Below are 12,434 nucleotides of genomic sequence, written 5' to 3' on the forward strand. Positions count from 1 at the left end.
TACATGTTATTTAGTAGATATTTTAATCCAGTATCATACCATCTAGGACTATCTATACAAGACAAATGTGACAATACTGAGAAAATTAAAATGCCAGTTACCAAAACTGCAGAGAAAGGGAGAAGGAAGAAAGAGAAACAGACAGAGAGAAAAGCTCAACAACAGGGTTTGAAAGAAGCTAAGCCAGATAGGTCTTCCCTGCCTCCTTCACATATTAGAATATTAATATTAATGAAACTTCCTGTTCCCCCCCACCCGTTTTTCCCCCTCAGACGATTTAAACATGAAAAACTTAAAAAGCACAAATTCCAGGAGTTGCGTATCACAGTTTGACCCGGAGCCACACAGCAGACACCAACCATGACAGACTCACTGTTCAAAGCAAGCGGGGCTGCTTTCATCAGGGGATCCTAGTGTTTTTTTTTTTTTTTACAGTGTGACACCACCAGCCAGTGCCATCTGCCTTTTTCTAAAATCAGAACTTCAAGATGTGCTTCCTGCTTGTGCGTTGTTTTTAGGTGTGCTTCACAACCAAGGCCCAGCGTCATGCAGGCTTTTGCTGCTATGCTGCTTGCTGACTGCTGTTTACAGCCAAACCCTGCAGTGTGGCGCAATGTTAAATATTCACTGTTAAACTGTCAAGCCAGAACTAGTTGGGAACCCTGCCAGGCATTCACAGCACAGAGCCACTAGATGCCCTCCTCTTCAAACACGACCGAACCAAATGATCCACTTTTCCTCCAGCCAATCCAGAATCAGACCAACATATGCCCCTCCTCCTGCAACACGCCCACTTCCTGAAACGCCTGGACTCCTGAGGGCCACTTTATTAAGCCCCTTCTTCTCCTCCTTCTATACTTTAAGTCAATTTTCTTTATCATAAATATTAGGCACGAATACATTAACATGCATATCGTTTGCACTTAAAAGACACCTCTGCGCTAGGCCTGAGTAAGCCATTGCTGACTCCTGATGTCTGCCTTCAGACATCTGTAAAATATTTTTATACGGTGCCCCAATACCGCACTGGCAAAGGTCTCTCATCCTTGGCTTGGCAGGAGATCTGACAAAGCCAGCCGGCAGCGCCATACAGGCCTAACCCCTGCTGCTGCAGCTTCCTGCTGCTCTGAGGGAGTCAGGCTGCCTGCCTTCCATTGACTGTGGGCCAGGCTGGGCAGGGAGGAGGAGGCTGAGGGGAGGCCTCGGGTGCAGAGGACCCCCAGAGAGAGGAGCAGAGGCAAGAATGGGGGGACAGACTGAGTGTCACAGAGGTTGATCAGTGTAAGAGGGAAGAAGAAGTGGGGAAACAAAATGAAAACGAGAGGATGTGGTAAGGAAGAAGTAAGGGTCTGCAAAGGGAGGCAGAGAGATGGGTGGCACGGCAGTGAAAACATAGTGAGACAAAGGGGCTTGAGGGCAGGTTAGGCAGCAGGAGTTAAGGGGAGCTTCTCATCATGACTCCTTCCTTCCTTGCACCCCCAAGCCTTGACCACAACCTCAAGGCCCCAGGCCAAATCACAAGACCAGGGAGGCCACGGAAGACTGCTGTGAGTGAGGGTACAAATACAGACAGAGGAGGGGGAAAAAGATGTCACCTGCACCCAAACGACGCAATGTAAAATAAAAGAAACAGAAAACGAAAAGAATATGGAATTCACGATTAGGTTTTTGCCTGTGAGCCAAGTCTTTGTATACCAATACCAATCAGGTATTTAGATTTTTCTACATAATACAGCAGCACACTGCAAGGGGGCCCGTGTTAAAATTAATAAAGCCAATCCCAGTTAGAAATTAAGTATTTTACAGACCAATACCACTGCTCTTATAAAATGCAGCCCACATCACAATCAGCTCCTTTAACAACTCCTTTCAACAACCTAAAGATATCTGGTTGCCTTCGCTTCTAGCATATCAACTACCATGACCCAGATGACTGAGAACCTACATCGAGTCCTCTGATACCTATCTAGGGATCAACTGATCTGATATTTTAGTTGTACTTAGTAGATAGTTGTACTTATTATCAGCAATCAAGGAGACTGATAATCGATATTTGGATCCAATACACATGTGCTGTAAAAATTCAAATTTTAAGTGTCAAAATTTAGAACAATCAGTGATGAAATGTACAGTAACTTTCCATTTTCTACTACTTCATACTTCCATTCCATTACATTTGGAGGCTAATATTGCACTTTTTACTCCACTAAATGAGAACTAACATCAACAGCACATCTGAAACATGATGCCGAAACAAAACAACAACAAGAATAAAATTCAACTTCTAGCATGGGGCTCACAGTTCAGTTGCAACAATGTGTTAAATGCAGCACATTTCCAGTGCTGTAACAGACCGCACTGAGTCACTGTTAACAGCAGGTCCACCCGCAATGACAACAATGCAATGAAAATCATGTTCATATATATTGATTAATTAAGGGATACCTTTGCTGGTTCTTGTCCTCATAAACTTGCAACATCACATGAAAAGAAAAGAAAAAAAAACAGAAGGTGAAATACACAAAAAAAAGAGTGTAACAGAAACAATGAAATGTCCCTGGCTTTACACACTGAAAAGGGGGAGGGTAAAACAGACAAACAACTGTCAAAACAAGATGCTCTCCTACAAATTTGCTCTCTTCTGCAGCAAAATCCCGTGTGAAACATTAAGGCTCATTTGCGATGAGACTGGGAACAAACGCCCATAGCACAGTCAGCAACGAACACACAAAAAACAAAAAGGAAAAACTTCTTCCCTCATTCTGTTCGTGAGTGCAAATTCATTCTGCTTTTGTCTCATCTCATGACAAATGCATACTGTCACTGTCACTGATGTGGTGTTTACACTGGCATATAACATCTTGTAATTACTCTATGAAAGTGAAGTTGTATCCTGAGGGATTTGTATTTTTGCGTGTGGATAATCAAAAGAGATAGAGCAGGAGAGGGGACGACTGGAGAGTGATCTCCAATATAAAGAAGGAAGATGTTGCTTTCCAACACAGTTCACAACATGCCACCATGGATTTGGTAGCTCTGTTTGGATGGAACCAAACAGCAGCTTATTCCTCAACATGTATTAACCTACAGACACAGTTCACATATTACAGATATTAAATACCTACAGCATGTGCGGCTAGTCTACAAATTGCCAAATTAAATGGCTCTTTATGTAGGCTGCCAATATTAATTCCCTCTCAATCACCAAACTGTGCAAAATGACAAAAAGAACAGAACAGAAAAAAAAAACAAAAAAAACCTAAATAACTGTCATAGCTACGTTACACAACTATGTCAGTCAAGTCAGTATCTTCCAACAATTAAAACACCAAGCAACATTTCTATTTCTATCAATACATGATAAATATTTGAATGTTTACCTTTCTGGTTAGATTAACATCTTTGGACCTTGTTCTAACCTAGCAGGCGTACTGAACCTATTTATTTCCTTTTTTAAAATCATGTTTTTTCTGCTTAGAGGCTCACCATAAATGGTAAAAAAAATGCACTTTATGATATTTCTTTAATCAATCCATTACTTTAATAGAGCTGTTTCATATGGAGAAGGGTTTCAGGGCCAAAGACAAGACCATAGTTATTAAAAAAAAGAAAGAAAAGAAAAGGCATAAATAAAACCTTTTTCTGACACCATTTGCAGAGAAATAAGCCACAGATATTGTGTGGTCATGACATAAACTGATCCAGGGGCACTGAAAGCATTTCATAAACTTTAAACAGGGTCCTAGGTCAGTAATTTTTGTGTTTGCATGTCTTTGTAGTCTGTTCCCCCCCAGAGCACTACAGAGCCCATAGAGAAAAGGCATCAGTGGCACAATGAAACAGAGAACTTTCACATGACATGGGGAGCCGCAAGGCATCCTCCAAGGATATTTGAATGCTTGAAACACCAGTGACCCTTCATAAGACAGAAGGGAGATGGATATGAAAAATATTGACTAGCTGGCTGTTTGACGAGAGGATAAGAAGCTGCTTAGACAGCTCACTCTCATTGCCAAAGACCTTGTTCTAAACTCTAACCAAACCGAGCCTGGAAAGGAAAGACTCGATTCTAAATTCTTCTGGGGAAGGCACCAAGCCTGTACTTTCTATTGCTTGCTTTTTCTCATTAATACAAGAACTAATGACAAAGAGAGTACACCAAACAGGCCTATGTCCTAAGCAGTGATCTGCTACCTTTGCCAACATCACTTCAGTACAATGCATGGCCAAGGTCTTTGACATCATGAAAAAGACAGCGCTTAATGTAGCTCAAGAATGGCCTTAGGAAGCATCTTCCTTCAAATATGCTCTGCGGAAGGAAAAAAAAAAAAGCTAACATTTTTTTGTTCTTTGTGAAACCCAAAGGCAAGATGACTGTTAAAGTGGTCAGATGACAAATGTCTCATCTGATCTTTAATCCAGCAGAGAGGCCAGCTCCAGGGCTAAAACAGGAAACTCTCACAGGATACAGCGATTTGGTAAATTCCACTGCGCTAAATCACTGCTTAGGGTGCAGAAGATTTCTCCACACCAATGAATGGCATCTTAGGTCTCACTCTGAATGTCTTAGTAGTACAAGGTCTAGCTGCCATTAAAACTGCGCTGACAGAGGAGATATGTATGGCCTAGGCCAAAATGTTATCTTGCCAAAGCTAAATCACAGGAAAACCTGTGAATATATATCTGTGCCTATTTCTCATGTAAGAATGGCATCACCAGTACCTCTTCTAAGTAATATCGCCACCTTCTAGTCTACCCTTAGTTGATCCAAATAATGAAATAAGGTAAAATAACAAAGTTTTGCCAAGGCCTGTCTAAAGTGATCCACCTCTCATCAGCTGAAATTCAAAGCAGGACATACTGGCAGAAATCCCTCACCAGAGACTGATGCAAACATTTGGCAGCCATTTGCTGATCACCCGGTTCATGACACATTCCTTGATACTCAACTTCACAGAGCCAGCCGGTGTTCATCTCCATCACCTGATGACGCTGGCAGACTCGACCCTGTTGTCTTTGACGATGATTGAATGTGGCAACAGAGAAGTGAGTAATAATTGGGTCAACAAGGTATGTCAGCTCCCACTAACTCTAGTCTGAATCATCTCTCTGCAGCGTGGCCAAATGTGATAGTATGGCGCCTGAATTATTTGGCTGTGATAGACAGCAATGTGCAACATGGCATGAGATACTGTTTGCAACCCACACGTGACCCTTAGATATGGTTAGGCTAAAGACAGGTGAGGCACTGCATACCTGCATGAAGTTAGATTTTTCTGGCTTGTTTATTGTGCCTTTGGGTAAGATTTTTTTGCTATTTTTTCATCACTGATGTTATCTTTTACAAGGAAAATGATCCACTCAAGTCAAAACAGGAGTGTGGATGCAATCACAAAAGGTTTTGCAAAAACCATTCTGACTCACAAAGGAAAAAAAAATATTGAGTCACACAAGGAAAAGTTTTTTTCCCAAAGAATACTTGATTTATTTGTTATTTCAAGCACACCATCTCTTTACAGCTACCAGTAATTCTCTTCCAAATAAACCCTGTCTTCCAGGCTATAATTCTTACTGCGTGCAAAACAGACAGTTGGAAGAAGCACTCAGACAAAGCTTTTTCCAGGCAGGGACAGTTGCGAAACAATAAACTCATCAACTGTTAGCACACTGACACAATTTCCACTGAAAATGGCTCAATGGCTGAGAAAACTGTGCCTGGCCGTAACACTTTCAAACAGGGTTTCTGGGTTTAGAAAAAATACAGAGGTTGCCTTGTATTAGCATACTTACTACCTGTCACCTAACAGTATATTCCCATACTGGTGAGGGTAGCAATCCTTACATGATAAAAGACAACCTAATGAAAATGTGAATAAATTCACCTAATGGCTCTCAAATTTTCATACATTATTAAGACGTGATTTAATGGGGGGAAAAAAACCCTTTACTGTTCATCACACGATATATGCTTTTAACACTGAACATCTGCAGCAGTGTGAACACATCATTTTGTATGGAAACTGGTTAATACAGCAATCATAAACCAAGCCCAATCTCCTTGACTCTCAATTTAAAACAGGTCTTTAAAGTCCAATATGATGTTACCTCCACAATTAACTCAGCCATTCACATACTATCACCCTGCACAAATTGACAAGCAACCAAGTCAAAGTCAGTTTCATCCTCCTTATCAGTTGATGTTGGCATGGAGCAATTACCAGATTAAAATAAAAAATTACCAGGTCACCTTCTCAGGAAAGAAGAAAACAAGAAACCCAGACCAGTGTCTTTACAAAAGAATATTTCATTGGCTTTGTAACTGATCATTTAGTGTGAAGTTACCAGTTAAGCTTGGTATAAGCAGGTACAGTGTGAATACAGGTACTTTAAAAAGTTTTCTGGAGTGTTTTGCGCTCTCTCCTTGGAAAATGAGCGGAGTGCCTGTAGTGTGCAACTTCTGTAGTTTACAACTTAGTTTTACAGATGCAGCATTGAGTGAAGAGGCACATGAAAGGTGCCTGCTTAATAAGCTCACTGACTTTGAAACCCACATTCCCCAGAAGATCAAGCAGTTGAGCAATAAATGTGTCTCAATGTGGACCTATGGGCCTGGAGATTTATAATGGAACCACCTGATTGATTTGTACGGCAGACCGTAAGACTGTCTAGCTCTGAATGAGGTTTCCCCGAACAGTAAGGTTACATCACACTTTGATATAATCCAGAGTAAAGTAGGCTTGTCCACCTGAATGAATATCTGCTGTGGCATTTACTTGAGAGAAAGTGGGGAATTATAAACAACACAAAGCCACATAAAAACATGACTACGCAGCAAAGACAAACAAACTTTAACCAGCATAACAGTGACAACGAGTTAAGACAGACATTTTCTGTTGCTGAAATGTACTCACTCTCAGCATTAAGAGTAAATCCTAAGGGGACGCAATTATACAGTATGTAAGTTTCAATATCACTCTAATATCACTGTGGCATAAAGTCAGTGAGTGGCTAAAGTTACTCTTTTTGGCTACTGTCATAGCTCCACATGGTACAGCTAATATGGTGTGGAAAAAGCGAAGAAAGTTGTTCTTTCGCACACTACAGTCGTAACGTCACAAAGTCACTGTAAACTGGCTGTGTAGTTTCATGGTAGTGAAAGTTAGCAATGAAGCATGCTAGGCGGCTAACAAGCTAAGCTACAGTTAGCTAGCGAACTTCGGAGAAACTTTTACAAATGAGTACCAAGACCGCGTTCGCTCCACAAATGTTGACTGTTTGGTAGCTGTCAATTCCCAAACAAGCTAACAAAGTCAAAACGGACACTTAAAACTGGTTTAAGAAGTGATTCGTTAGCCACACAATGAATTTCACAACTTCACTGTCAGCTAACGGTGTCTCAGTTCTTACCAGGAAGTGGGACTCTGTTGCTAAGCTATTCCTTCTTCACGCCGAAAGTTTCTCCTGATGGTTATGGCGGCTGTCTTTGTTTTTGTTTTTAATTTCCCGTCCTCTCCAGGGTCGCTCCAAGAAGTCGATCGGGCGGGCCTCTCTTGCTGCGTGACACTGTTACCTGAGCGCTACAAAATTTTTGCGGAGAGAGAGACTGTGCTGCAGAGCCGGTCAGGATGTGTACGTGTTTTCAGGCAGTCCCTCCACTAGGCCCTTCTCATCACCGCACTCCGGACTGACCCGTGTGCCAGTAATGTAAACAACCCAGCATTCCCGGAGCCCAGGGGAGGGGCAAGTGTCAAAGAGTGGAGGGAAGTTGCCAAATACCGCGAGATTCAACAGAGGAACTCAAACCACCACAGCAACTTTTCCTCCTCCATTCTTTTTTCACTCCTACCAAATGTGTATGACAGCAACAGTTTATATTCGCGCCCCTGAAAACTAAAATCTATCGAAACTATCTTGGTTGAACTCATGGTTCATTAACTTTCAACTGCATCTCATAATGCGGCACATGCAAAAGAATGGGTCTTGATGCAGGACCAACTGGTTTCACTGGTTGTTTCAATTCCCTAATGAAATTTGCAGTTGATTTAGGGGAAATATTACACTGAATTTGTGTCTTTTGAGGTAGCTATAGGATTGCAGGGCAGTTCCCATGTATCTATGCTTGTTTTAAATCATTATAACTTACAGATGAATGTATCAGCAGTATCTGAATTTTAGCAACTGGTTGAGATTAAGACAATTTTAATTACTTAATACACTCTATCGTGCAATATAATTTCGACTCTGGGAATCAAGGTCGTTTCTTACTGTTTTTTTGGTGGTTTTATATTGTATATTTCATAAGCTGACGGTGTGTTTGTGTGTGAAATATTGATCTTCAGAGTAAATGGTAACTATGACTGTCAGAGAAAACATACTGGAGTAGAAGTATAAATTTGTATGTAATCAAGGTAAGTACTGCATCTCCAAGTTTTACTAATGATTTACTTTGTTACATTCAGCCAATGGGGATGACAGAAGTATAAAAGATGGGGGCAGCTGAGGCTTAATGGATTCTCCTGAACACACACAGTCATATGCACCCACTTGAACACACACACTGCTTGCTGTCATTACACACATGCATGCAGAATACCCACACATCCCATGACACTCACTCACACAGTCTGTACTCGGGAATATCATGAGATTTCATTGACGAAAATTGTATTGCAGATTGGCTCGCATGGACAGCAGGAGCATCTGGAATTGATCAGCTTACTCTGCTTTGATAAAAGCTTCAGTGCTGATTTCAGACTGACAATTCAAACACTGCTGATACACAGGAAACACATCTGTCTCCTTCCCATCCTTGCTGTTAATAATCAACAAGTTAGGTGGGGTTGTGTTTTTTTTTTTTCTCCCTACTTCAATAGCCTTTTTTGTTAACCTCCCTGCAAATATGGAAAAGGGAGAGATGCCTGGAGTGTAGGATTTTCCCCCCTTTTTCTTCAACAACAGTTGAAGATTAAAAGAAACGTCTCACAGAAATCTGTCAATTCTGTATGTGAATAATGCTGTGTGGAATTTAATGGCATGAGTTATATTGGGTTTCCTCTACACCCACATTTTCTCTCAATAAGATCAATGGCGCTCAGTGACAGATAGGGACGGTCTTTTGTATCTTCAAATTTCAGGTTTCTGAGGGAATAATTAGATGGATGGATGAAAAGTAATGCATCAGCCTGCGAGGGGAGCTGCACCCAGAGATCCTCTAGTTCAACACGCATGCCTCCACGTCTGTTTGGTAGAAAACTGTTTAATAATCGTGTTGAATTTCCATTGTTCTAAAAGTGGCTCTCTGCACTGATCTGGTGCTTTAAACCAATAGAAAACTTTTTGTGTTCTTTTTGCTGATATTGTTTATTTAACAGAGAGGATGTCCTTTTGATTCAGGGATATTTTTTTCAGCATGAAGAAGGTACTGTCATCTATTTCACTCTCTTCCCGTTCAAACTTTCTGGTGTCGCTTGCAGGTAACCAGGATAGAAAAGGTTTTCCCTCCAGGGGATGTGAAGAAGGTTGAATCGCTGGGATTTATGGAGATGCTTGAGACATTTTACTGTAAATGTGACTTTTAGCTCTGATGTGTTAGAATAAAGGTCCTGCTTCCCTTTGGGCCTTTTTTCCGAACAAAATTGCAGACAAGTGTGATCTAATGACCCTTAAGTTGAATTTCCAAGAATATAATGTGTTTTGCTAATGAATATTACCAGTATGAGTAAACATTTGGATGCACGATAGGTCAAAATCTACTCTCAAAATGGCTAATGTCAGATGATCAGTAAAACAGAGTATTCCAATGATTAAAACCACTAATTAACTCTGTTGTGAAGAAGTCCTGTTCTATTCTTACAACACATGCTCACTAGTTTGGTTTTTATTTTCATCAGCAGACACATATCAGTGCAATTCTACCTGGGTTTTCATTGCTAAATATGCAGAAATGTTGCACCCAGGGGCTGAAAGCACACTTTAAACGCTTAAAAAGAAAAAAATGTTGATGTTTTCACTCATGTCTTTTTTATTCTCCTCTGTGTTGTTGATCTGGCTCAGGGGTTAGATATGACTGCAGTGTGGTAGAGACAGAAGCTGCAGTCAAAGCTCCTGTGATCGGGTGCAGACTTCATAGAGACCAGCAGATGGAGGGGAGAGGAGCTGCGTGCATCCTGAAGGTTTAGCAAGAACTGAGAGGTTACACTCTACCAGTACAAAGATGACCTGTCACACAGTGAAACATGCCGTATCAATGCAGACGAGCTTCCTGTTTATGTACCTCACAGAGCACAGCTATCAGAGGGAAAGAGAAAGGGATTACAGATGGAAATATGTATGAAATGTTGTCTCTCTCTCTCTCTCTCCTCACATACCCAGGCGAACTTGGAGGCAGCATGCATGTGACGCCTGCATTTCCATTTTATACGCTAATTAATGTTGTTTTGTCTTCAAAGAGCAATTGCAACCCGTAGTTATCAGCCTTGATCGCAGCATTTTCAAGGTTGTCTAGATGTGAGCCGTCACATAACAAATACCTGTAAATATAGAATAACAGCACAACAAAGAAATAAAGGACTTATGGCGTGTGGAGAGCACTGCGCAAATGAGACGCAGGAGAGATAGTCTGTGATAATGTGAAGGACAAACCTGACAAAACGGCATATTTCTGCCCAGATCGCTGTGTAAAATCCGTTTTTCAATGGCTGATCTGGTCTCAATGAATGGTCTGGTCTTGCATGTCTGTGTTGTGTTTTAGTGTGTGTTGTGTGTATTTGCACATGTATATGTTGGTGTATTCCTTCTCTTGGCAAACACCCAGCACAGAGGATCTCTCCACCTGCTCTGCATCAACCAGCGGTGCAGGCCTCAGTCTCTCTCTCTTTCTTTCTCAGACACACACACACACATACACGCACACACACACATCACAGTTAAGCTGTGTCTCGTTCACATCGTCACCCCTTTGGCATCTACCTGTGTGCGCATGTGTGTGTTCCAGTACTGGTGTGTGTTTGTGCTAGCAGGGTGGTTGGTGTGTGAGGTGAGGTTAAATAGACGCCTAGCAATGAGGGGAGGGAACTGAGGCGGAACTGGCAGAATATGACGCGCACACACTCACACACACACACACACACTCACACACACACACACACACACACACAACTAGTGACAACAGAAACAACACTATCAGCACTACATGTAAACTGCAGGTGTGGCCTATGCCTCGGTGATCATTCCATACTTTGTTTTGACCCTGTCGCCTGTCACTGTGTGTGCATGATGTGTGCTAATGTATGTGTGACTGTGGACATGCGTGCATGCCCACTGAGACACACTTTCCTGGAGTTCACTGTTAGTTAGCAAAGGTAGTGTGAATTACAGGTGTTGCCAAACACAGCAAGTAAAACTATTGTGAAAATATCCACACACACTTTGCTTTACACCCTGATATTCTGCTCAGCTCATCGACAAAGGTGTGCATGCTGGGATTAGCTTTGATACCTACAAAATGTTGGGATATGGCTGTCATTAATTATATCATTATATGGCTGTCACTGAGCGAAATCAGTGGGCGGAGTAAAGTGCTTGTCTTTCTAGTTGGCTTCTTCATTTGACCTTTATATGTAACACTTTTTTTTTTCAGGCAGACTTGACCAATTAGGCCTCAATAATTTTAAGTGTCACTAGTCTGAGCAGTTTTGTAAAAAATAAGTCTGATAAACTGGCATATATCTGGGTCACAAACCTACCTGATTGACTGATTGAAATGTCTGGGAAAGCATTTCTGCAACAATAAGTGGCCTGTGGACTGTGCAGCCTTAACCAGGCGGAGCACAACTTGAACCTCTTGTGAGTTTAATTTTAACTATACATACAAAAGTATTAAACATTACGATTTCCCTTCACTGGAAGATAAGACAAGACATTTTGGACAATGCTGTGTTTCCAACTTTGTGGCAACAGCTTGTTGAAGGCCCTTTTCTGTTCCAGCATGATTGTGTCCCAGTGCACAAAGCAAAGCTCCATAAAGACGTGGTTTTATGAGTTTGGTGTGGAAGAACTCGACTGGCCCACACAGAGTCCTGACCTCAAGTCCATCCAACACCTTTGGGATGAACTGGAACAGAGATTGTGAGCCAAACCTTTTGGTCCAACATCAGTGTCTGACCTCACAAGTGCTCTACTGTATGAATGGGCAAAAACTCCCACAGTAAGACTCCAAAATCTTGTGAAAAGCCTTCCCAGAAGAGTAGAAGCTGTTACAGCTGCAAAGCTGTCTGTGTATTTCGAATGGGATGTCATTGAAGTCCATGTTAATGGTCAAGTGTCCCAATACTTTTGTCTATATAGTGTACTTTGTGTCATCTGTCTGTGAATGCTTGTGTTTCGTCACCTGAGCTTTATGAACAAAGTGCCTGCATGACAGGAGAGTTAGAGCA

At 41.5% G+C, this 12,434-nt stretch overlaps 1 protein-coding gene across 1 annotated transcript in view; it reads right to left on the bottom strand.

Moving 5' to 3' along the window:
- The window catches only part of nek7 (NIMA-related kinase 7), a 58,562-nt gene extending 50,813 nt beyond the window's left edge, over positions 1-7,749 (bottom strand). Inside the window, exon 1 of the mRNA XM_046391197.1 lies at positions 7,408-7,749. The gene's annotated coding sequence lies outside the window, so the exon portion shown is untranslated. The remainder of the gene's footprint in view (positions 1-7,407) is intronic.
- Between the last annotated feature and the right edge of the window lie 4,685 nt (positions 7,750-12,434).

The sequence above is a fragment of the Scatophagus argus genome, chromosome 6, assembly GCF_020382885.2.
Source record: "Scatophagus argus isolate fScaArg1 chromosome 6, fScaArg1.pri, whole genome shotgun sequence".
NCBI classification, from domain to species: domain Eukaryota; kingdom Metazoa; phylum Chordata; class Actinopteri; family Scatophagidae; genus Scatophagus; species Scatophagus argus.